Below are 27,033 nucleotides of genomic sequence, written 5' to 3'. Positions count from 1 at the left end.
CCTAGGTCTTCTGGGCAGCCGTCCTGGGCCCTCCCAGGCCTCCAGGCCTCCAGCCGCAGAGTGGTCAGCCACCCAGCCCTCACCTGTGACCCCCAGCCTGGTCCAGCTGGGACACATCTTCTCCCTCATGCTGACTCATGGCTGACTTGACTTATCATGGTAACAGACACACAGGGACACACAGACTCACACACACAGACACACCCCCGCCACAGACGTAGAGACACATTCAGATACACATTCACAGAGACACATATGTACACACATACACCGAGACGCACCCACACAGAGATCCTCAGACACAGACATACACACAGACACACTCACACACACCTCCAGAAACATCAGTTGTTGTCCCCTGCCCTGGAGACAAAGGAACTACAGAGCTGCCTCTGTGGGAGAAGAGTGACCACAGGTGACCTCAAGGAATCACATAGCAGGGCCCCAGCGTGGGCCAGCTGCGAGGGCCCAAATTCCAAACTGCTCTTCATCAAGCAGTCCCATTCCCACTCCTCAGAGCTGTTTTCTGACTGGGAGGGGGGCACAGGGCTGAAAGCAGGAGGCCAGGGCCTCGGTGCTAAGGCTGTGTGACCTGGGGGAGTTGCCCAGCCTCTCTGAGCATTGGTTTCCCCATCAGTGACATGAGGGGCTGGGCCGAGTTCTTTCTAAGGATGCTGGGATTTGGTGTTGGGTCTTATTCTGAAATCTTTAAGGAAGTTGACCTGATTGACACTGGTGGGGTCCTCAGGGGGGGATATTCTAATCCACCAGTCCTGCACACATGGGCCTCCCCAGAGAAAAGGAGACACCATCTCAGCACTGATGGACAGATGGCTTCGGGGGGAGAGAAAGAGGCAGGTAGTCCTAGAGGAAAGAATCATAGACAGTCCTGCACCCGTACTTTATATCATTATGACCTGGAAGTTCTTCCTGAGGTCTGACCTAACTCCCTCCTGCTGCAGCAGATTCTTTCTTCCTGCTCTCATTCTGGCCTCCCTGGCAAGGGAAAACAACTTGCCTGCCTTTTCCCACCCACTGGGTTGGCAACTCAAACTCACCAAGCTGCTCTAGGACTTCTCCATTTCAGAAGATTCCTAATAGGAGAGGGCAATGGTCTTTGAAAATCCTGAAGTTTAGAATTTGTTGAACTAGATCAAAGTGAGCTTGAAGGTGCAGGGGCCTGGGGGGAGCCTGGCAGGCCTGGAGCACCTGAGAAATGGTCCCCATGTGGAGTGAAACCAGTCATCGCCTCAGCCTGGGGGTCTGATGGGTTTCAGTTTTGGTTTCCCCTGAACCAGGCCATGAAATGGAAATTCTCTGATAGGGGAATTTGTTTAAACAATAATTGTCCCCTGGCAGGACATTTCCAGCATGAAGAACTGACTACAAGACAAGGCATGGCCCCAGGCTCTGCAGAGAGTCCTAAGTCACCCTGCAGGCTCAGAGGAGTTGAGGAGAGCTGGGGTGAGAGGTGAGGCCCAGGGTTAAGCACCCTGGGGTAAGTCACCCCTACTTAGCCTCCCAGGGCCACCCCAGCCCCTCTCCTTTGCCCCACAGAGATATTGAGTCTCAAGGACACAGGTACTCAGAAATTGCCCCCAGGCCAGGCTCGGGGACAGGCCAGGGAGTGACTCCCTCCTTTGAGGCTGGTGTGGGTCCAACCTCAGGAATCCTCCCACAACCCCTGGAACTTTCTCAGACCTTTGACTTGGACTAATTAGTTGGCTAAAGCCATCATCCCCTTTCCACAATTCCAAAATCCAACAGCCTCTGAAAACCAGTTTGTCCATAAATTTTAGGCAAAGTCATTTGGCTGCAAAACCTGATGTGAAAGCGAGTCATTGTAACTGTCTTGCTCCCTCGGTGGGAGATACTCTGTTTCACCACAGGAACCTGAGCCAGCGTATTGTTTTGGGGATGCTGCCCCAGGCCCCCTGGCGCTGTTGCAAAATATATCATATTTGTGCCATATTATCTTTCTAAATTCCAAAACCATCTGGCCCCAGCGACCTGTAATCATCCCATTTGGACCAAAGTCTTTCCAGGGTCCACAGCACAGCTGTATCTACACCCTCCCAACCCGCCCTGACATGTGGGAAGAGGAGAGAAGCTGGACGGAGCAGAGAGAGCAGATTCTGAACACAGCTCTGCTAAACCCAAGTGCTGGGGACCGGATGCAGGAGCCAGACCAGGTAGGTAAGGATTTAGGGGACAGTGGGCACCAGATTGCTAGAGGGAGGGGATATGAGGAAGGAAAAGCAGGGGAGGCTGTGGCACAGCCCCAGGCTCTTGGGTGGTCAGGGAGGGAGGGGCAGCTGAGGCTGGGAGGTCAGGGCCCTCAGGGGGGCTATCACTTAGACCCCGAAAGAGGAGTAGGATTTGGAAGAGCTGAGTGCTGTGGGGGGGGGGGAGGGGGAGGGGGAAGGAGGAGGAGGGAGGGGGGTTCCATAGCCTGACTGGGCATCTGAGCCTCCCCGGGCTGAGCCTGTGCCAAGCATGCAGCAGGCGCCCAATAAAGGCTGGCTTGTTAAACGAATGATGACCGACCCCACCCCTCCCAGAGAAGGATACTTCCTCCTCCTTGATTCCACTCTCTCCTCCTCTCTCTTCTCCTCTTTCTCCCTCTTTTTTCTTAAGACTCTGGGTTTTCCAGCCTCTTTGCCATGCTGCAATTTAAAACTACTTATTATCCCTCTCCCTCCATATGTCGGGGGCTGTCAGATGTGAGCCCAATAGCATTAGAATGGATGTCACAGCCGAGATCAAAATACAATTAACTTTTTAAAGCCCTCCTGCCCCACCCTGGGCCTCATGGCAGGCCTGCTCCTTCCGCTGATGGCAGGGCTCTGGGCGTCAGGAGAGCAGCCAGGTGACGGGGCAGGAGGGGATGCAGTCCAGCTGGCCCAGAGAGGAGGCCTGCAGGAGGCCAGGCAAGGGGACAGGGGTGGGGGGTGACCTGGAAAGGGGATGTCTTTGCTTCCCCGTGCCCCACCTGCAGTGCCTTCTCCAGGTCCTACCCGTCCTTTCCTTCATGCCCACCACACACCTCCCCGATCGTCACACACGCCACAGAGCACCCCGGCCTCACACACTGTCCACAGCATGCCCCCCACCCTGTGTCCCATGAGCCCCGCCTACATTGAGCCTCAGCTCCCTCCACCAGCAAATGTGGACCATTATGCTGCTGCCACTGGGGGCTCTTCAGGGTTGAAGGGAAAGGATGGGGCTGAGAAGCGCTTTTCAGGTCTAAGGATCCCTATGACTGGAGCCTTAGCTTGTCCTCCGAACGGGCCCCAGGCCCTTGGGTTGGGGCAAAGGCCACACAGCCTGGCTGGCTGGCTGACAACCAGGCTGGGAATCCCCGGCAGGCCCTCCATCATTCCCCACCACACTCCAGCCTTGGCCCTCCTCAGGAACCTCCTGGACAGCATGGAAGGAAGTCCCAGCATTTGCTCCCTGCTAAGGTGGAACCAGACAGCTGGCAGGATAGAAAGCTGGGAAGGACCCCGCAGGACCTCTTGCTAGTGGAGCCTCAAGGAGCATCGATCCCGCCCATGCTGACTCCAAGGCTTTCATCCTCACTGCTAGGTGCCTGCAGCAGCCCCCCGGGGAGAGCCGGGACAGCTGGGCTGACCCAGAAAACATCCCATGGGGGTGTCCTGGTCAGGTCACGGGGCAGGGGTTGCAGGGGCCCTGCCCTGCCCCATCCCCACATCCTCATTTATCCGGAACCTGAGCCCCACACACAGGGGGTGCGGCTTCCTCTAAAGCAGCAGCATTTAGGCAAACACCCCTCCTGCTCCTCCACCTCAGCTCTCTCTTGCCTCCCATACCCACAAAGACCAGCCATCACCCAGACACCCCCAAAGAGGAGAAAGCAGTGCTGGGAAAGAAAAGCCCACACCTGCCAGCTCCTACCCTCGTGGGCTGCATTTTAATGGCGTTTGACCAGATCGGATGTGCTTTTAATTCCCACCTGGGACATCAGAAGGAGGAGGGGAGAAAGAATCTTTAATTCATCAAACTGAAATATTAATAGAACTCCAACCAGCTGGAGTGGGGTATGAGGCCCCACAGCTGGAGATACGCGGGGGACAGGCAGAAGCAAGATGGGACAGTGGCTGGGTGGGGAGATAGGGCCTCTCAGCCAGGTGTGCTAACAGGCGGCCACACCCAACCCAGAGAACCAGGGCTTCCCATCCCACCCCATCTGTCCCCCACACCCCACTCCACCCCTACGTCCCCACACCTGGGCCTCCCCTCTGCCCTCCCCACCTCAGGGATCTGCCCCACCCCTTCAGGGAGCAACCGAGGCCCAGAGATGGGGAGCCACCGGGCCAGGGCTGCACAGCAGTTTCACTGCAGAGCTCAGTCTGACTTCTGACCCTGGCCCCAATTCTGCACAGCCCCAGCTCTGAGCCCCTAGCCCCTTGGCCCATGGCTTCTCTGGCCCCAGCCCCTGGTGGTCACAGGAGGAGTGGGGCTCCTACAGCATGGACTCTGCCCCACCCGGTGTCCCTACCTGCTGGTAGAGCCTGAATTGAATCCCCTTACCAGGGGCAAGGGTTTTCCCACACACTGCAGAGGTCATGGTTGATGGCAGACAGACCCCCTCCCAAAAGCAAGATGTGAGTGGGGAGGAGAGCAGAGCAGGAGAAATCTCAGGAGCACAGAGTAGAAGCCAGGAGCATGAAAGAGCCCCTGTGCTCCTGGGAGGCCAGGGTCAGAGTGCTCAGGACTGCGAGCTGACGCAGGCTGACCCTGGCCCTGTATGCCCGGTTAAGGTGCTCTGTGGTTAAAGGCCGGTGCTTTCTCCACCTGAGCCTCATACACCTGCATCAGCCCCAGCTGAACACTCACCACCTGGGGGGGGGGGGGCCCACAGCCAGTCCCTTGACCTCTGTCAGTTTCCTCATGGATCAGGAGGGGATCCCGCAGCGTTGTCCCTATGGATGGTTGGGTGAGATCGTGCATGCAGCTCCTGGCTCCCTCCAGCCTGTGACCCTGGGCCCTCCATCCTCCCTCTCACCTCTGTGGCTGAATCACCTGCCCTTCTCACCCAGAAACCCTCTCCCTGACCTTCAAGGCCCAGCTTAACTATCACCTGGATCCGGAATTCCAGGGCATCCCGTTCACTGGTTTGCCTTCCCCAGACTGGGAGGGGTGATCTTCTACCCACCTCCCATTTCTTCAGTCCAGCTGGTTTAGAGCCTGTGGGGAACAAATGTCACCTGGGTAGACAGGTCGATGGACATACAGACTAAGAGATGTATAGATAGTCCTGACCTCCTCCCCACGACTGCCACCAAAGTTCAGAACTCAGGAAGCATGTGGGAAACGTGAGACAAAAAGAAGAATCAAGAGAGTGGGGACGGTGGCCCCATTTCTCTACCTGCCAGCTCCTGCAGAAGGCTGCATCACTGGCCTGGACAAGCCCCCTGCCCCGGCCTCCTCAGGATGAAGAGCCCATTCGGCCCTGCTCCACCCCAAATATGCGGGGAGATCACCTTTCGGGACGCCCCAGACCGAGAAGGGGCGTGAGGAGCCTCCCTACTGGAGAGCCACAGCGCTGGCCTTCTCCCTTCCCAACCCGCCCGGCTCGGAGCCCCAGCCGCCGCGAGGCTCCCATCGCGGACCAGCAGCGCCGCCCGGTGGTCGGGCGCCCTCACTGCACGCGCTGGCCCGCCCGGGGAGGGTCCGTGCGCGCATCATAGCTGGACCCACGCCCGGGTCTACGCGGCCAGCAGGACTCGGTGCCTCCCCACTTCGAGGCCTGGAGAGACATTCAGATAGAAAGGGTTGTTTTTCACTGGAGTAGATCCTGGGAGGAGGCAGCGGAGGCGGCAGGGGTGTCTATTTCAGGGCTGTTTCCAGGCTGGGCTACCGCCCCCTCCGACTCGATTCGTGCGTGGCTGGGCTCACCTGCGCTGACAGCAGGGATGGAGGGGGGCACTACCCCCAAATCCAGAAGGAAGTGGGCTGACCCCGGACAGGAGGCGGCAGGTGAGGGATGTCCTGGATTCCTGGGTGAGAGGAAGGCAGAGTAAGGGAGCTGGAGGCGCAAATAGGAGACGCGTAAGGGGAGCAAGGGGGCGCGCCAGCCGCAGGAAGCTGCACCCTCCAACCTTCCCAGCCGGCTCCGGCCTCTCTCCGCCCAGGTCAACATTTACTGTGCTCTCACTGTGTGCCTGGCCCCGGTTGCCAACTCTATTGCACATTAGAGTCACCTGGGGGAGCTCCGATGTCCGTCCGCACCTCAGACCAATGAAATCACAAAGTGTTGGAGGGCCCATGTGTAATCATCCCAGCGATGCAACGTGCACGGCGTCTCACTCCCGCGGTGCGGGCATTACAGGCGCAAGTTTGGCTGGCTCTGTCACGAGGTTGCTCCTGTCACTCTCATCACAGCCCTGAGAGGTATATAGACAGTCTGCTCTTCACAGAGGCTCAGAGAGCGGAAAGAGCGCTGGGATTCAGCCCCCTGCGCTGGCGTGCGCAAGCTAAGGCTTCCTCAACTGCAAGAAGTCATCCCTAACAGGCATCATTATTGGCCTAATATGTTTACTGAGAGCACAGCCACGTCCTCCCATGGGCCAAGGACTGGGGACTGAGGAGAGCACTGAGAGAAGAGCACGCCAGGGAAAGAGCTGTTTCCAAATTGGGAAGTGCAGTGTGGGGAGGGGTGTGGGTGGAGAGAGGTGCCCCTGTTTCACACACTGGGGACGACCAAGCCCAAGTGCTAGCAGCCACAGCTACACTCTTTTTTTTAATTGAAATATAGTTGATTTACAATGTTGTGCTAATTACTGCTGTACAGCGAAGTGATTTAGTTATACATATATACATTCTTTTTTTTTGGGGGGGGGCATGCGCTGGGTCTTCATTATGGCTGGCTCTTCCTTGCCCAAGGCATGTGGGATCTTAGTTCTCTGACCAGGCATCGAACCCATGTCCCCTGCATTGGAAGACGGATTCTTAACCACTGGACCACCAGGGAAGTCACTACATTCTTCTTTTATATATATTCTTTTCCATTATGGTTTCTCATAGGATATTGAATATAGTTCTCTGTGCTCTACAGTAGGACCTTGTTGTTCATGCATTCTATATATAAAAGCTTACATCTGCTAACCCCAACCTCCCACTCCGTCCCTCCCCCAACCCTCTCCCCCTTGGCAACCACCAGTCTGTTCTCTATGTCCGTGAGTCTGTTTCTGTTTCATGGATAAGTTCATTTGTGTCATATTTTAGATTCCACATATAAGTGATATCACATGGTATTTGTTTCTCTTTCTGACTTACTTAGTATGATAATCTCTAGTTGCATCCATGTTGCTGCAAATGGCATTATTTCCTTCCTGCTTATGGCTGAACAGTATTCCATTGCATATATGTACCACATCTTCTTTATCCATTCCTCTGTCGATGGACATTTAGGTTGCTTCCATGTCTTGTCTATCATGAATAGTGCTTCTATGAACATAGGGGTGCATGTATTTTTTGAATTATAGTTTTGTCCAGATATATGCCCAGGAGTGGGATTGCTGGGTCATATGGTAACTCTATTTTTAGTTTTCTGAGGAACCTCCATACTGTTTTCCACAGTGGCTGCACCAACTTACATTCCCACCAACTGCACAGCTACACTCTTTTAGACAAGAGGAAGGAGAGGGCTCCCGCGGCCTCTGCTCTATTCCAGGCCCTTTGAAGGAGCTCAGTGAGGAAACTGCAGCACTAACAGCCAGGAATGAGCATCAGTCCCATTTTACAGATGAGAGGACTGAGTTCAGAGAGGTGATGTGCTTTGCCCAAGGGCACTGGGCAAATGATGACTCTCCAAGTCCTACCTGTTCCACCTCCAAAATGGATCCTAAATCTCTACAGCAACGTGGGTGAAACTCACAGACATCCTATTGAGCAAAGGAAGCCAGACCTGAGTATACATGTTGGGTGATTCTGTGTGATTCCATTCACACAAAGTATAAAAACAGGTCACAGTAACCTGTAGCGAGAGAAATCAATTTTGGTTACCCTTGAGGGGGGGCAGTGACCCAAAGGTATGTGAGGGGCCTCTCGGGGTTTGTGTGTTCCATCCTTCATCTGGATGCTAATGACATGGGTGTGTCCATTCTGTGAAAGTGTGTAGTACTTCAGCAAAAATTTCAGTAAATACACAGAATTCTGAATGGGTTGAAACGAGGGCTCCCACGGGCTCCAAAACTCCTTCACCTCTCTAGCTCACATCTGCTTCTCTCTGCAACCCAGCTCCATCCAGTCAGCAGGAAACACGATATTACAGCTCAGAACCTTTGGTTGCGAGCAACAAGATGATTCTGGCCAACTTAAGCAAAAATACAACAAAGTAACAGGAACTGACTTGACAACTCACATGTAACTTCCCAGTGGTCTCTGCCAGTTCACCAAGAGGACCTGAGCTGGGTTCCAGGTTCCCTCAGATAATGGCAGCTGCTGAAATCCAAATCTCTCCACACATCCTCCCAAAGCCATTGAAAACAACAGGGAGAGTAAATAACACTGCCAGGCCCCCCACCTTCAGCATGACCAGGACACGTTTCTTCTTTTTCTAGGTTTACTAACATTTGTCCCAGAGTTGACCATTCCAGGTCATTTTTTCTAAGTACTTGATAGGCCCTTTTATATATATTTTTAAAATTTTTTGGCCACACCGTGCAGCATGTGGGATCCTAGTTCCCCGACCAGGGATTGAACCCATGCCCCCTGCATTGGAAGCACATAGTCTTAGCCACTGGGCCACCAGGGAAAACCCAATAGGCCCTTTTATTATGTTCATGTCATTTATTTCCAGAAAGTTTCTTTTTTCTGTGGGAAGTTACACTTTTGTGTGATCTTAGTTCTCTTCTATTGTTTTGTTTTTCTGTCTCTGAGCACTCGTTATGTGTATGTTGGACCATCTTTGCTTATATTTAACCATCTCTTTTTCTCTGACACTTCTGACTTTGTGATTGATTTTATGTTTGTTCTCTTGGATTTTTTCATTCCTTTTATGATGTGAATGCCTCTTATGATATTTTCAGTTGAGTACCTTGCAATTTTTTAAATATTTATTTATTTATTTTATTATTTGGCTGCCCTGGGTCTTAGTTGTGGCACGTGGGATCTTTAGTTGTGGCACTCAGGATCTAGTTCCCTGACCAAACCTGGGACCCCTGCACTGGGAGCACAGAGTCTTAACTACAGGACCACCAGGGAAGTCCCATACCTTGCAATTTAATCTTCACTTGTGAGATGATTTTGACTTTTTCTTCTATTGCTTTCCTGATTTTTGCTAACTCTCATTTCCTGCTTCTCATTTTGGGGTCCATTTTTGTATGATGTCTTAAAATTTCTGATTTACAGTGTTTTCTTCATATCTGCAAAAGCTTGTTTAAGGATATTTAGCACAGGTTGAAGTGTTATGTTAGACTGCCTGGTGGTGGTTTTCTGGAGGAGAATTTTCATCAGCTGAAATGTTTTGATTCTCATTTTCTATTTTTTTTTCTTTGAATGGACGTTGTCTGTTTCTTTCTGTTCATGTTGAATTATCTTCTGTTTCCCTTGATTAGCAATAACAGGCATTTTCAGACAGGATGAGAGGTTTGAGTGACTTATTAGGTTTCTTAGTTCTAGAGCACCCTGTCCTATAGGTAGAGCAAAGTGAAGTTTTTAATAAATCAATGAATGACATGTTTTGTGGGGGGCGGGTTCATATGTCTTTTGATTTAATGACATGATGTGCCCCAGATGTGCTGCAGGAAGTATGCAATGCCATCTCGGTAGTATTCTTGCCAAAAAATGTTGAATCAAATCCTGAGGACACCACCAGACAAACATGGATTGTAGCGTATTCTGCAAGACAACTGGATTCTTCAAAGATAGCAATGTCCTGAAAGACAAAATACATGTGGAGGGTTCTAGAATACTAAAGAATCATGACAACTAAATGCAGGGCATAACCTGGACTGAATCCTGGATTTGTTTAAATAGGTATAAAGGACAACATTGGGGGCTTCCCTGGTGGCGCAGTGGTTGAGAGTCCGCCTGCCGATGCAGGGGACATGGGTTCGTGTCCCGGTCCGGGAAGATCCCACATGCCGCGGAGCGGCTGGGCCCGTGAGCCATGGCCGCTGAGCCTGCGCGTCCGGAGCCTGTGCTCCACAATGGGAGAGGCCACAGCAGTGAGAGGCCCACGTACCGCCAAAAAAAAAAAAAAAAAAGGACATCATTGGGACAAGCTTAAGTACAGACTGTGTTTTAGGTAAAATTATTGTGTTGACATTGAATTCATGGGGGTTGTGTGTTAGTTTTAAAATATAGCCCCCCAATTCTTGGACACTCCTCCAATCAAGGGATGGGACTCTGTCCTGTCCCTAAATCTGGGCTCTGTGACTCCTTGACTAATATAATAAGGTGGAAGTGATGCTCTGCCAGTGTTTGGTGGGGGCCTGAAGAACCTGGTAGCTTCCATTTCCTGCCCCCTGGGACCCTGACACTGGGAACCCAGCTACCACGCTGTGAGGCCGTCCAGGCAACACAGAGAATCCCCACAGAGGTGTTCTGGCCAACAGTCCCAGCTGAGTCCCAGCTAGCAGGCAGTCTCAACCACCAGCCATGGGGATGAGGAACATTAGACGGCTCCAGCCCCAGCCCCCATCTGACTACAACCACAAGAGAGGTCCTGAGAGACAGCCCCCCAGCTGAGCCCAGTCGACCACAAAACCAAGAGAGAAGACTTCCCTGGTAGCGCAGTTGTTGAGAAGCCGCCTGCCAATGCAGGGGACACGGGTTCAAGCCCTAGTCCGGGAAGATCCCACATGCTGCAGAGCAACTAAGCCCGTACACCACAACTACTGAGCCTGCGCTCTAGAGCCCACGAGCCACAACTACTGAAGCCCGTGCGCCTAGAGCCCATGCTCCACAGCAAGAGAAGCCACCATAATGAGAAGCCCACGCACTGCAACAAAGAGCAGCCCCGGCTCGCCACAACTAGAGAAAGGCCATGCACAGCAACGAAGACCTAAGGCAGCCATGAATAAATAAATAAATAAATTTATTTATTTTAAAAAAACAAAACAAAACCCAAGAGGGATAATAAAATAATTGTTGTTGTTTTTAGCCTCTAGGTTTTGAGGTGATTGTGCAACAATAGAAAACTGGAAGATGTGATCATGGTATTGTGGTTATGGAAGAGGATGTCCTCATTCTCAGGGGACTTTGCGAAAGGATTTAGGGATGAACTGTTGCAAATGATTCAGAAAGAAAAAAAAGTTGATTGTGTATGTGTGAACAAATGTGGCAAAATCTTACCAGGTGGTGAACCTAAGTGAAGGGAAGAAGACTTTCACTGCACTATTCTTCCAACTTTGCCACTTCTGAAAATTTCCAATGTGCATGTGGTGGGGTGTGGGCATTGAAGAACAGAAAGAGAAGCAGAATTTACTGGAAGCTCCTGGCTTACAGAATTGGAAAAAAAAACAAACAGTGACTAACCAAGTCTCAGGGAGGACAGGAAGCAGGGGCTTCAGGGATCCTCCTTTTGGGGACTTGCTGAGCTCCACCCACCTCACCTCCCTGTGAATTTCTGCACAAGCTCCAAACCCCCAGGAGAGAATCCCATTGGTCCAGCCCAGTTGCTGGGCCTACACCTTTGTCTGCCAGTCCTATCAGACCACAGGCAAGAAGACACTTCCCAAAAGAAAATCAGGAGGCTATCACTTGGGGATGAAGGAAGAAAACACAAATGTTCTCTCCACATGGCCTCAAGAGTTTCTGAATTTGAATTCGTGCTGCTTTCCACATGAGAAAAGGATTGATCACTACTCCTTGGGTCCCAGTTATAAGCAATCCACAGGGAAGGGCTTTATTCTTTTGTCCTGGATCCAGCTGGCTTTGGCCAGTGTTACAGTAATATGCTTGGTCCAGTCTCAGTCAGGTGCCTCCCCTGGATCCCATCACCATGGCCAAGGATTTGAGATCATATAAGAATGTGGCTGCTATACATGTTATGGGGGGAATTTCTAGAGAAGGGGGATTCTGAGCAGGGTAACTCAAGATACCTTGGGGACTTAGAGGAAAGGAACCAGGCTCAGACCCGAGTAAATCAAGGAAGCTGGGGGTGTGGGTTGGGGGAGCTGCCGTCAGGCAGACACCAAGGATGGACTCTTCCAGATCTCAGAGAATCTCATGGTGGTGGGCACTTTGGGGCTGTCTCGCCTGGCCCCTGCCCCACACAGCAGTGGGTGCACGTTCAGCCTGATGTGTGTGTGTGTGTTTCCCCCCAGGATCTTGGACAAGAGAAAAAAAGAGATCATAATGTGCCTGGATTGAATATTATGAACTGCCCCGTGGCCTAAGCGGGGAGGAAAATCCCCCATCCATAGAGAAAAAGGAGGAAGAAAGGAGCTCCCTTGCTGCAGCCTGGCCGTGTGCCTCCCTGCTGCTCACCACAGTTCTCCTTTGTGCCAGCTGAAGGGGTCTCTGCTCCTTCCAGCCCAGGTCCTCACCTTTGCAAAGCAAAGAGGGCAAAGCCAAACCAACCAGCTGGGAGGAGTGACTCAGCAGGGTTGAAGTCCAGGGTGGGTGGTGGAAGGTGGGCAGAGAGGAGGGTCTCCACCACCGTCCACCATCCCGCAAAGAACGCAGGACTTGGAGCTGGGACCTGGGGTCCCAGACTCAACCACAAAGTTGGCTTCAGCCCAGTCACTTAAGCTCTCTGAAAAGCAGCTGTCAGGTAGCAGTGGAAACCCCTCTCTCACGGGGCTGCCAAGGGTGGAGTGGGAGGCTGAAGGTAAACCACAGTAATTCCAAAGGACTGAGTGGGATGGGCGGCATCTGGTCCACAGGGCAGGAAACAAGCTGAGAGGGGAAGCCACAGGCCTGAGACCAGGCGACCGGGAGCTCCAGGCCTGCGCAGAGCCCCCTTCCCCCAGCCACACCTCAGCGAGTGTTGGCAGTCAGGAGACGCTCACAGTGCAAGTGTCAGGTTTGGGGGCTGGCTGTCCCTGCTGTTGCAGATGTACACATGCATCTACAGGACTGGAAGCTGCTCCCTCCTCCCCATGAGGGATCTCAGGACAGTAGACGGGACAGCTCTGTCCTCCACTGGCCCCCACGCTGGGCCCTGGAGGACTGTCATCAGTTTCTCCCCAGGTGGGTGCAGCCCCTCTTCTGGCCTTGGAATACTTTCCAACTTGGCCTCTGACCACTCTTGGCCAGCAGAGGGCGCTCTGACAGCCCTTTAGGTCATTTCTCCTTTCCACCCATTCCTTCATTAAGGTGCTGGCAACTGGGGCAGGTGTGATGGGAGGTCGAATAATAACTGACCATTGCCTGAGCACCTGCTGTGGCCCAGGCCCTGTGCTAGACCCTTTCACAAGTTCACGGTCCCTCACAACAACCCCTTCAGGTAAATATTATTACCCCATTTACAGGGGAGGAAACTGAGGATCCGAAAGTTTGTCTTTGGAAGCATTTTCCACCAGGTGGACACACCTGGGCCCACCTTCATTCACTCGGCAAGCTGGAGGCTTAAACTAAAAGCCCTTCCTTACAAACGCAATGGTAAGGGAAACTCACCGACCAAAGAGGCCGTAAACTGTAGAGACCAGGCTTTGGCAGGGGCCCTCTGGGATCCCCTTCACTCTGGCCAGCTGTCCTCAGCTGGTCCCAGGCACAGGGGTCATCCTGGTCCTTCCAGCCTTGCTCTCTCTGGGGCCCTGGGGCCTGAGGCGGCCCACACCGCTGCTTCCTGACCCGGGCCCGCAGCCAGGCCCAGGCTCGGGGCCACCAGGGGAGCCCCGTCTTGTCTCTCTGCCCTGGCCGGGGCCTCAGCCTGCGCTCCAGGTCCAGGGGCTTCGTTCCTCTGGGTCTCCAGGACCCTTTGCTGTCGGCGGAGCCTGGCCTGCGCCTGAGCCCTAGAGAAGGAGGGAGGGAGGGAGGGAGGGAGGGGGCATCTGGCCCCGTGTCCGGGGAATTCAGTCTAGCAGCCCCTGGGATGGGGCTTCCTGGGTGGGGTTGCCGGCCCAGGAGAGTCCCCTCCAGACGTCAGCAGTGGCCACGCTGTGCCCAGCAAGAGCAGGGCCACTTGCTCCAGGGCCCCTCACCCCTGGCTCCTTGTGCTGCCCCCCAGCGAGGGCTCCCGCTGAGCCGGCCGCTGGGGCACAGAATGGGTGCCCTCAGGGAGGCTGCGTTGGTCACTGGGCCCGGAGGCGGCTCAGCTCAGGGGAGCTCTACCACAAAACACTTTGATTTTCGCCCCCAAATCCAGCCTTCAGCCTCTCCTTCCATCCCGTCCCACCATCTTGGCACATCCGGTGCCTTTCTGGTGATTTTCAGACGCAAACAAACCCAGTCCCATCCAGCGGCAACTGAAATTCACCTTGCAGTGGTCACTCCCTTCTTCCGGTCACAGTCCCTGCCAAGGGGCCTGCAGGAGGAGGGGAGAGGTGAGGAGCCGGGGTTCAAAGTCCCCTGCCGTCATCACTTCCTTGGGGGTGTCAAGTCTCCCTGCTGTGCGCCTGATGTCTTGTGCTGGCAGTGCTGGCTCCGCCCCTCCCACCACCCCAGGCTCCACCCCACCTTTGCTGTTGCTGAGGGTCCCTTGCCCAGTGGCCAGCCCTGCCCGGGGAAGATGAGCAGAATGGCCCTAACCCTCCCTTGGGGTCCGCTGGGCCAAGGGAGACTCAGGCATCCTGGCACTGCCCCACCCGCCCTCTTTCCACTCCTCTTTCCCCTGCTCCCGTGGTCATGGGAGAAGATCAGCCTGGCCACTGAGGAAGCAGATGTGTAGCCAGGGAATGAGACGCTGGGCCCCCGTTCCCACAGGTACCCCCACCCTCATATTTGGTCTTTAGTGCAAGCAACTGAACCCATGCGGGATGGTTTAAGTAGAAAGGAAATTATTGGAGAACGTAAATGGTCTTCTGCTGCAGGAATTACATGGCTGAGGAGAACAGCCCAACTCTGAAAAACATATTTATTTGACATGTGGCTGATCTGACAAGAGATAAGGGATGTCTCCAAGGATACCCCAACCTGGACAAGGGACCAGGGGCTGGCAGGGCTGGGGCAACAGGCAGCTTAATAAATTTCCCTCCATTGCTGAGAAACTGAAGCTCAAGCCAGCCCAGATGGGGAAAGGGCAGTCTTCGGGTCCCTCATTCAAGGTGAGATGAAGTAACCCCAGATCGGTGGTGCTTCTGGTACTAGTAGAAGTAGAAAAGCAAATGCTGTCTGTAGGACTGCTTCCCCGATGCCCACCTAAGGCCCACAAAACTCCTACCAATTTTAAACAAACAATGAACTCACAATTAAAGATCACCGGCACATGGGAGGCAGTTCCTATGTCTGTGAGTCAGCAGAAGAAATGAACTGCAGGTTTAAATCCCAAAGGACTGAAGACGGGAGGTTTTCATATACAAAATATAGAACATATATTTATAAAATACTTAAAGAAATAAAAGGTGCAGTTATAAATAAACCACTCAACAAAAGACAATTAGGAATGAACAGACAGATTTTAAAATAGAATTCAAGGGAATTCCCTGGCAGTCCAGTGACTAGGAGTCCACGCTTTCACTGCCAAGGGCGCAGATTCAACCCCTGGTTGGGGAACTAAGATCCCACAAGCTGCGGCCAAAAAAAAAAAAAATTTAAAATTAAATAAATAAATAAATAAAATAGAATTCAAGAAATAAAAATATAATGGTTGAAATTAAAAACCTTATTGAAGGCATATTAGACAGAGCTGAAGAGAGAATTAGTGAGCTCAAGCTATATTCAAACTACCTGGCAAATGGTACCGAGAGGCAAGGAAATAAAGAGTTTGATAGAGATATAGGTAGAACTAAAAAGAAAAGCAAGGATGTGATTAACATAAAAGGACAGTTCCTGAAACACGATTGGAAAAGGAACACGCTGGGGGTCTAGTGTCCATTTTATAATCATTCCATCCATTTTTGTCTTATGCGTTTTCTATACATGTGTTATAGTTTATAATTGTTTAAAAGTTCCAAACAAAACATAGCTGGGAGCGCATACCGCTATCAGTCCTAGAAGACGGACTTCAGAAGGAAGGAAAATGATCACAGGAGAGTCTGAAATGCATGAAGAAATAGCGAGCAAAGCAAATGGTGACCACGTAAAGAACCTCAAACGAACCCTATCATAGAAAACACGGATTTTTTCCCACAATTTTAAAAAAGAAATTTTTAATGCTGGAGCAGCCACAAGGCATGTCAAAGGGCCGCTACAGATAGTATGAATAAGGACCCCGGGAAAGGCTGAGAAGAATCCGAGGTTTTGCCCTACTTGCAAACTAACAAATTAACTGGTCACCGTTTCACAGATGCTGGCAGAGGATGCGAGCGCCCTGGGTCAGAGACAAAGGACTCTAGTACTCAAAGCACAGCGAGTGGCACAAGTTTCATGTTTGCATGTTTCCTCTGGTCCCATGGGTCCCATGGGGCCATGTGCAAGGGCCAAGGTGGGTGCCGAGCACACAGCCTGTAATGACTCTCTCCTGCAGTGTCTCTCACTAAGGATACACATATTCTACAATTCAACTAGAGAAATTCTAGCCGGGCCAAAACCCCCATGGGCTTCTCAGAGGTCTCTCAGAACAATTTTAAGAGGGTCTGATTTGTGGGCCAGGGCCTCACCTGCTGACCTGACTTGCCCAGACCTGCCATGGCCTCACTACTGGGCCTTGTGCCTGTAATGGAGTCTCCTCACTGGCCCTAGTCTCGTAACTGGGCCTCTGTACCGTAGTCTTAACCCAAAGCCCTTCTGGCTTCCTTTCCCACACCTCTGTCAGACATCACTAATCCATCCCAGCACTGGTCCTCGGTCCCTGTCCAGGATCAGATGGCAAAAGGGCTGTGTGACAATGTTTGCAATCAGTGTCACTAACAAAAGATATCCAGAACTCCTTTATACCAGTAAGAAAAAGATAAATAACCTAAAAGAAAAATAGACAAAAGATCTGAATTGACCTTTGAAAGAAGAGAAGCTACCCACAGCCATGAGAAGCTGTTTAGTCTCACTAGTAAGTCGGGAAATGCAAATTCAAACAAGAATGGAAAACCATTTCACACCCAACAGATTGACAAAAATTAATAGGCCTCATCAGAGCCCGTAAAGAAACTCGAGTTGTATAGTTTGTTCGTGGGAGTGTGAATTGGTGCTACCACTTTGGAGAACGATTTGACGATACTTAGTACAGCTGAAGATGTGTAAACATTATGACCCAGAATTTCCACTTCCAGCTGACAGCTGCAGAGAAACTCTTCTGTGCGTGTACAAGGAGACGTGTTCAGGAAGGTTCTCTGTGCCCGTTGATCATAATCATGAAATACTATTCTTAGCAGGAGGGTACATAAATTGTGGTCGGCATCGGATAAAAGACACGCAGAGGTTACAATGAGTGAATTAGATTTGCATAGATCAGCCCTGATAGATCTCAAAAGCACGATGTTGAGATAAAGCAATTTTCAAAATGATATGTAATATTATGATACCATTTATGTAGAATTTAAAACACAAGACAATACCACATATTGTTTATGGCTATGTAGCTATTTAATAAAAGTTTTTAAATGTGTTTGGGAGTGAAAAAATACTTCAGGGAAGGAAGAAAGAGAGAGGCCGAGGGTAAAAAATATTTGTGTGTGTGTGTGTGTGTGTGTGTGTGTGTGTGTGTTCTGAAAAGAAAATAAATCAAAATATTTAAAACAGTATAAACTTGTTGGAGGGTTATAGGTAATTGTTATATCATTTTTTGCACTTTTCTGTGCACTTCAAATAGTTTAAAATTTGTAATTAAAAGCAAAAAAAAGAGTGCTATGATTGTATAGTGATGCCAGGGAGGGCAGGGGGAATGGCACTGAGAGGAGACCGTTTGCATCCCTGCCTGGACTCCCAACTCCCTGACACACCCCTCCCCTGACAGCAATGTCCCAAGGACTCAGCACCCCCTACCTGACCATAGGGCTTGCTGGCGCTGCCTGGATCCCTGGAGATCATTTGTCCCTGGTTTCCTGCTGGAAAACCTACCTCCTCACCTGCTCCCCACATACTCTTACTGGATTCACATCCCACATGGTCACCCCTCTCATCACACAGGGTCCAGCAGAGACCATGGGGTTTAGAGCCAGAAGATCTAGGTTCGAGCAGTACTTCTGCCATATCTTGGCTGTGTGACCCTCCTGAGGGTCGTTCCCAGACTGCCCTCTCCCTCCAACAGGGACCAGAGCAGCCGTGGACATTGATGGTGAGGGTCCTGGGGCCTCCCGGGGAATCCCAAGGGGCCCAGAGTCCCCCGCACTGCTGTCCCGCTGCCTGGCCTGGAGGTGGGGCAGGGCAATGGACAGACACTGCATTGCTGACACCTCAGCTGCCTGGGAGCCGGAGGCCCCAGGGTGAGCAGGGCTGGCCCAGGAAGCTCCTCTCTGTTGCACGGTCACACTCGGGCTTCCAGGTCCCAGACAGTCAGGGCCTGGGCTGCGGTCCCAGCTCTCGCCATATGCCCTCAATAATCAGGAGTGAGAGGACGATGCCATTGCCACGTCTGGCCACAGATGAACATCTGGAACGGCCGTGGGATTCAGCCCGTGGTAAAGAGAGCCATAATGTAAAGCCTGGGGTGATTTTCTCCTCCTGAGCCCCAGGAAGGGTCCTCACCCCCATCTCGGCCTCCCTGGACTGGACACCTCTCAGCGCTTCTTTCCCCAGCTTTCCCGCTGCCACAGGCCTCAGGGGCCCTCAAGCCTTGGTTTTCCCTCAAAAGACAGGAGCAAGGCTTGGGGTTCGTCGCAGTGACACAGCCCAAGAGCCCAAACTGGCTCGACCCAGCCCCTGCGCCCCCTCCCCGCAGCCCCTTTCGGAGCCGGCGCGGCAACGCCGAACACGATCACGAGGTGGCGCCAGGAAACCGCCCGAGACGCCCAAACCCAGACCCGTTCGGGCCACGTTCGTGTTCCTCTCTCTCGTCACACACTGCCGTAGCCTAGTCCCCGCTCAGTCGTTCAGAGGGGAGCAGGCTGGTGGCCAACTGGCCGGAGAGCAGTGGCGGAAGCTGTGCGGCCGCCGGGACATCCTCGTGGAAGGAGCCTAGGGACCGCTTCGATCCAGAGCGACCTGGAGGCTGGACCGCAGCAGCCTTAGCAGGGTCCTGGAGCTGCCCCATCAGGTGCGCAGCACCCCCTCCCTGCAAGGCCCACTGCGGTTAACCTTGCTCCCCCTGGATTGTAAAAGGGAGGGGCCTGGAAGAGAACACGAAGGAGAAATAGAAGACATTGCCATCGGCAGAGCACTTCCTGTGCCCAGCTCTCCCTGTGCCCAGCCCTGGGCCAGCCTTAGTCAGTATCTCTAATCTCCATGGGGATGCTCCCATCACCAGCGAGGGATCACAGCCTGGAGGGATTCCGTGCCTTGCAGGCTAAACAGTTCTTGGTGGTGGGAGGGTGCTGGGAGCTTGCCTGCGTTGGAACTCGTGTCCGCCACCCCACCCCCACCCCAGGCCTCCCCATTCACACCTGGGCGCCTCAACGCCATGGAAGCACCCAGGTGCTGGCCACTGTGCTTGACCAGCCTAGGCACCTGGCCCGTGCCTAACGCGAAGCCCAAACTCCTCCAGCCTGAGGAAGCTGGGTGCCAAGGACAGGCTCCCCATCCCCACGCAGTCCCACCCTAACTGGAGTCACCTCCCTCACACCCCACATCCGGGAAGCAGCATGGAGTCCTGGAAAGATCAGGGGCTTTGGAGCCCCTGCAGACGTGGATGAAAGCTGCTTCCGCACTGATTGACTCTGTGATCTTGGGCAAGTCATCCAGCCTTTCTGGGTCTCACTTTCCTCATCTGTAAAGTGAGCGTGCTCATACCCACCCTGGAGAAACCACATACATGAAAGAAAATTCCCGGGGGGTAGTGGATGCTCAGTAAACTCTGATTATGGGATATTTATTGACCCCTGTTTAGTGCCAGGTCCCCTGTTGGGGTTCAAGGGACCCCAGAGATGAACGAGATGTGACTGCTGATCTCAAGGAATGACTGTTGGGGAAGATAAAATTCATGCTACAAAATTCAGGCAGCATTTTGCCAATTTGAATGTGGAGGCATTCAAATGGTTATTACGTTTCAGACTATAGACGCGCTGCAGATAATAGCAATGGCAGCTACCTATTATTGAGTACCTACTGTGTGCCAGGTTCTTCACCTACATTTATTCAACAGATACGTACTATGGGTCTAGTAGGTGCCGGGTACTCTGTCGGGAGCTGGGGCCCAAGTGTGAGCAGAGCAGTGACCTCCACATGGAGCAGACCGTCTAGTGGGGGACAGATGATAAAGATCATGACACAGATATACTCGTAATTGAGGTAAGAGCCTCAGAGGGACATGTACAGAGTCAGTAGCAAGGAGGGCATGCTGAGGGTGGGGCGGTGGGAGCGTGAGCCCTGATGCAGGCAAGAGGGGGTGTCTTCAGTAACAAACTGTAAAACAGTAAGAAACCACTAAAAGTCGGTCTGCTTTTTATTATCACTGCATACCAGCAATTCTAAACAATGCCCTCCCCTCAAAATTCTTCTGAAGTTTAAGACCTCAACCATTGTTTCAGTTACTGATGACTTTTCATAATATATATGTAAGTTTCAAATTAGCACGTTTTTATAACTTATCCTTTAAGGAGCATTGTATTCCATTTGGAAGTTACTTGGGAGTATTCCCGGTCATTCAGCGCCACGCCCGACACACGGGGGCCCAGCTACCCGTGGTCATGTGGACGCAGAATTGTTCATGTTCACTTCAGGGGAAAGTTGTGTCTGGAATCCCCGTTGTACTGTCCTTCTTTTAAACAGTGGGTTTGAAATAAACATTGGTAGCCTAGTCCTATGTGATCATTTGGAGTTTTTATTTGTTTAAAATTTTTCAACTGAGAAGATATTTGAAAGCTGCTAGAATCAATCCTGAAGAAACAGATGTGGACAGGACTGCGGTTCCCATTTATTGTAAAATGGATTTTCTCTGAATTTCTGCCAAAGTTATCCTTATATTTAAGTTTTTCCCTGACTATTCGTGTATCTATTGCTTCATGGGAGAAAAAAACATTTCCAAATAAAAACTAATAGAAATATTCATTGGTCAATTATGATCAAAGATAAATTGACAAATCTGCATAAGCTATTTCTCAAACACGAATAGGCAAAGATAATTTTGACAAAGTCATTGACAGATTTGCAGAAGGTTGGTAAGCGGAAAGCGTAATGTTATTCATTACTGCCATCGATATAGGTATTACTTTTTTATTTCTTTTTTGTGTGTTTAATCACTTTAATAAATATATTTTTCAACATTTGTCAGTTAAAGTACAGGAAGGCTGTGAATTACAAAGAATATTTTAGATGATTTCCTTAAATGTGCCCAAAATAACTGCATTTTTGCAGAATGTCCTACAAAGATGCAGCACAAAAACAACCATCAGATCAAACTAAGATATATTTCTGATTGCGAAGTTTGCCACTCCAGCAAAGAAAAGGCTATTATTAAATTCTAAGAAAGTACCATTTCCTGAGTTGTTAAACAGCATTAAAATGATCACAAATACCAATTTCCAGTTACTTTTAGATTGCTAGACATGCTTTTCATCAAAAGTTTAAAAGTGTTACACAGTAAGACGTATCTGAAATAAAAAACAAAGAAAAAATGCATTCACATGTAAAGATATACCTTTGCTCAATAAGTCATATTTATACATTTAGTTTTTACATATATGATATTCTTAACTTATACACCAAGAATTCTAGGGAGAAACAATAAGGGAGATTATAAACACCAACTCAATCAATAACCCTCAGAACTCCGTAAGTTCATAATTTTAAGGTGAAAATCCAAAATTCTAGTAGGCTACCATCTGATATATTTTTGTTATCTGAAGCTAAAAATGCATATAAATTTTCAGGAATAATTGATATCTTTCTCAGGTTACTTGGAATCTGATGATGGTGCACATATGTGAATGAATGAACCAATACGTCCTTAACCCACCAGTATTTTTTCTCCAGTCTGCAGACAATCAACCATGAAAAGTATGGCGTAGATGATGGGATGATACTGTACCTGATTAGCTCTGGAGGTGGTCATGGGATCCGACGGAGAGGACTTGGTGGTAGTTGGGGAAGATAGCAATGTTTGTTTGATGCAGTCGGGTTAACAGTGGTCTGGGGTTGTAGAATGCTGACTGGTTCTGTCTTGGCCACATTTGGGGGCATTTCTCGAATTTTTTCTGCAGTGAATCCATGAACGGCATTCAGTGCTTCAGCTGTTCCCTGGATCAAGCACACTCGTTCAGTAGTACCTGCTGGTCTTGGAGGGTCTCCTGAGGAGGAGGGGGGCAGCCGTGGCTTGCTGTGGGGACAAGGACACAGGTGGCGGAGGTACTGGGGAATATTCTTTGGCATGAACTCTTCTGGAAGCCAAGACCTGGCCCCACCCCTTTATTTCTTTTTTTACTATAATATTTGTTTCACTTTATTTCTCACCATGATGATTATATATATGAAACTCAATAAAAGAAATTTTTCACTGCATGTTTTATTGGCCACAATTACTATAGTGATTCATGATTATTATTGAAAGCAATGTATAGAGAAGGGGTATTTTTTTTTTAATTAACTATTTGCTCTGGGTACTGAATACTCTAGGTATGTCACTGCAGTAAGGGAAGGCCAGGAAAAGGTGCTCCAGGCAGAGAGGAGAACATGTGCAAAGGCCCTGAGTCAGGGCAGACTTTGGTGTGTAAGAGAAACTCAACAGCAGTATTGTGGGTAGAGTGGAATGAACAAAGGGAAGGACCACAAGCTGAGACTCCAGAGGCAGCAGGAGCCATGTGACTGGGGTGGGATTTGGTTGGACTGTGAGAAAACCCAGAAGTAGTGACTTAAACTAGATCACAGTTTATTTCTGTTTCCCACACGAAAAGCCCAAAGGTAAGCAGATGTGTGCATCAGTGTCAGGGACAAGGCCCATCTGTCTTGTTGCTCCACCAGACTCAGCAGGTGCTTCCTCCTCATGGCCCAACATGGCTGCCTGAGTGTCAGCCATCATGTCTGCATTCTTGTCAGCAGGAAAGAGGCAGGGCAAAGGAAGCCCCACCCCATCTCCACATAAGAACACAACACCAGCCTTCATCCAATTGGCTAGGATTTAAGTGCCCAGCTACAAATAGGGGGTTGTCTTTCTAAAGAAGAAAAGAATGGATAATGGGTGAGGGGCAAGAACCTCTGCCTCACTAGAAAAGAATTTTGGTCTTTATCCTAAAAGCAATGGTGAGCCATTAAAGTTTTTGAGAACAAGAATGGTATGAGCATACCTCCATTTTAAGATGGTAAGGAATGGCTGGAGCGAGCTGAGGTGGCTTGAGGGAGGCAGGAAGAGGCTCCTACAATGATCCAGGCACAGGTTATGGAGGCGGAGTGGATGTGGAAGAAGTAGAGGAAGGTAGCAAAGAGGCCAAGACGGCTGGCTGGCGGGACAGTTACTGAGATTGGCCAGAATGCAAGAGAAGCAAGTTTGTGGGTGATGTCATGAGTTCAGTTTTGGATTGTGATGTTGGAGGTGCTTGTAAGACACCCAAATGGGGGTGTTGGTGGGCAGTTGGATATACAAGTCCAAAGCACAAAGAACGGTCTGAAAGGCAGACAGGAGTGAGGGTGTCTTGGTGAGAAGATGCTATTTAATGCCACAGGCCAGATGGACACACACAGGTACAAATACGAAGGCTAAGCCTGGGAACTCAGCATTGATAGGCTGGGAAGAGAAGGTGGAGAAAGAGGCAGAAAGAGAGACCAGAGATCAGATTAACAGCGGAGGGAGAGGACTCATGGAAGCCAGGGAAATTGAGTAATTGAGGAGAAAGAGGAGGCCTCCCAGCCTAACCTGACCTGCACTGATGCAGAGGCAGGAAAATGATGGGAACCCCTGAGGTCAGGAGTCAGCAGACCTGGAGCTGACACCTCCCTCTCGGGAATGCAATTCCTCATCTATAAAATGAGGCCAAGGCACCAACCGCAGTGTGCAGGCATTATCGCTTCTCCGACACCTTTCCTCCCTGAAAGAACCCCAGTTTTATTGGAGTAGCTATAGCAGAGCCTGCCAGCTGCCCCAATATTTATTCTCCCTTCTTCCGTAGAAATGGAAATTTCAACAGAGCACATGTTTGTCTGGCTAAAGACTACATTTCCCAGCCCCCTTTGCAGTGAGGTGTGGTCATGTGACTACATGAGCTGTGTTAACAGAAGAGGAATCCAGAGCTCAGGGAACCTGAATCTTTTAAAATAGGAATTCAACAAATCTGCCCTTTGATCTGGAGGAAAATACTATTTTTAAAATTTATTTATTTATTTATTTTTGGCTGCCTTTGGTCTTTGTTGCTGCGCACGGGCTTTCTCTAGTTGCATCGAGCGTGAGCTACTCCGTTGCGGTGCACGGGCTTCTCATTGCAGTGGCTTCTCTCATTGCAGGGCGCGGGCTTCAGTAGTTGCAGCGCACGAGCTTAGTTGCTCCGGGGCACATGGGATCTTCCCGGACCAGGGATCAAACTCATGTCCCCTGCATTGGCAGGCAGATTCTGAACCACTGTGCCACCAGGGAAGTCCGGAAACACTATTTTTTAAGGCTATTCACTACACAAACCTCTTTGAGAGATGTGCAAACACACGAGAGGCCCATGGAGAATTGCCTCCCAACATTGCACTTATATTGGGTTTTGAATGAGCAATGGTGTAATTATGGCTGCTGAGACATGAAGATGAATTGTTGGCAGCTTCCAGGAAAGTTCTCTTCTTTGACTGTACATTTGTCATGTCTAAGCATGATGCTTGGTGACAGGCAGCCATCTTGTGACCATGAGGAAAAACATGGCTGACCCCTTGGCAGTGGCAGAGAGATGAAGGTTGAAGACAACCTCTGCCCTGGATGATGCTGTTGAGCCACTCAATTAACCAGCACTGGCACCACTTCACCTTTGATCACCTTGTTACAAGACAGCAAAAATATCTTCATTGTTGAAGCCATTTGAATGAGGTGTCAAGTTGAGGCACCCTGAATCTTGCTCCTGTACGATACACCTGTCTCCCTCTTAGAAGTGTTGTAAGACCGGCCAGTGCAAAAAAGCCCAGGTGGGAAGTGCTTCTCCATGAGAGACAGAGCTGGCCTGATCCAGCTGATGGGGTAAAATAGCTCAGTTAGGGGTTTTCTGTATCTAAAACCATGGAGAATTGGTACCTTGCCTGCCTGACCGCAGAGGACTGAACCAGTTGGCTCACTGGGGTCCCTTCATGTCCCAAGCTCTACGGCTCTGTGATGCCATCTCACTCTGCCCCAGCACAGCTGCTCCTGCATTCCATGGGAGAAGGCTCGAGGGAGAGACCCTTTATTTCTACTAGGGTAGTACATCGAGGAGAGGGATGGAGGCAGGGGCCATCTCCCCTCAAGCTTCCTGTGGGAACTTATTCTGCCTCACATTCCTCACCAAGGGAAGCCCAGCAGGGCCCGGCCCTCGGAGGGCTAAGTTTTGATGAAGGAGTCTGTACAACCTTGGGGGCTGGGGTTACTCAGAGGGAGTCTGGACCACCAGGGGGCTGGGGGGACCCTGAGGAGGAGCAAAGCTGGGTGACACATTTGGTGGTTTCAGTGTAGCTCAAGGCTGTGGGTGACAGATGGTCTGTCAGATCAGGTCATCAGGACTAATGGGCTGCTCCGTTAACCCGCCCATGGAACACGCTGGGTGCAGATTTCAACGGGAGCCTCTGGGACACTGGCTTTCAAGCCAAACACGATTCTAATGGGGAACTTTCATGTACCTTGAACAAACTGATGGAGGGTATTTGGGGGAAAGGCAGGGATTTTATCACCCTTCAAATCCTGAGATGACCCTCCTTCCAATTAACTATAAAAGCAACTCTTTTTTTTTTTTTTTTTTTTTTTTTAATTTTAGGCCACGCGGTGCAGCATGTGGGATCTCAGTTCCCCAACCGGGGATCAAACCCATGCTCCCTGCAGGGGAAGCGCGGAGTCTTAACCACTGGACCTCCGGGGAAGTCCCTAAAAGCAACTCTTGAGCACCTAGAGTGTGCAGATGAAAAAGCCACAACTGCCACCCACGGCTGCGGGGCTACTATTTGCCTCTCACCTCTGGCTTACTTCCTCCACGGCCTTTCCAGAGAACCCCCTCCCCACTCCCACCCCCTGCTCCTTCCTGCTCCCCGTCAGCCGGCCCCCTGGATGCCTCCATCTCAGCTGAGTCAGCCACGCCCCTCACAGCAACTGTTGCAATGTGGATCGTCCCCCCACCACAGGCTGTGCCCAGCACCGTGCCAGGCACAGGGAACAAGGGGGTGGGGGCATGCCCTGAAAAGCACAGGGGCAGGTGAGGCCCATCTGGGAGCTCCCGCCAGGAAAGGCTTGGGGAAGAGATGAACAGAGGGCTGGGCATGGCGGTGGCATGGGGGGTGGCAACAGGGGCACAGGAAGACAGAGGCCAGGTCCTGGGGGCGGGGGTGAAATTCAGCTGGCAAGGCTCCATGGAGGAGGCTTTGAGTCGCTTTGGTGCTGCAGCATGGGCAAGCCCCTGGAGAATTCTGAGCTGGGATAGTAACCAACATAAAGCTTTATTTGGGCAATTATGACGTCGGGCACTAGCTTCAGTATTTCACATGTATTTCCTTCTTCAGTCCTCATGACAACACTTTATAGGATATCAGCATCCCATTTGAGGACTGAGGACTCTGAGGCACCACAACTACTAGGTGGCGAAGCTGGGACGTGAATCGCAGTCTCTCTGGCCCTAGACCCACCAGGAGCTAACATTTAGTGAGCACTTGCTGTGGCCACATATCTTGTAGACAGCATGTCTCTTAATTATCCTGACCATCCTTGTCGGAACTTATCAGAGACCACCATTGTGCTACACTGTCTCTCTCCTCAGCCCCCAGAAGTGGTGTCATCTTTACTTGGGTAAA

This window comes from Delphinus delphis, chromosome 10 (genome assembly GCF_949987515.2).
Source record: "Delphinus delphis chromosome 10, mDelDel1.2, whole genome shotgun sequence".
Lineage (NCBI taxonomy): Eukaryota > Metazoa > Chordata > Mammalia > Artiodactyla > Delphinidae > Delphinus > Delphinus delphis.
This window is presented reverse-complemented; position numbering follows the sequence as displayed.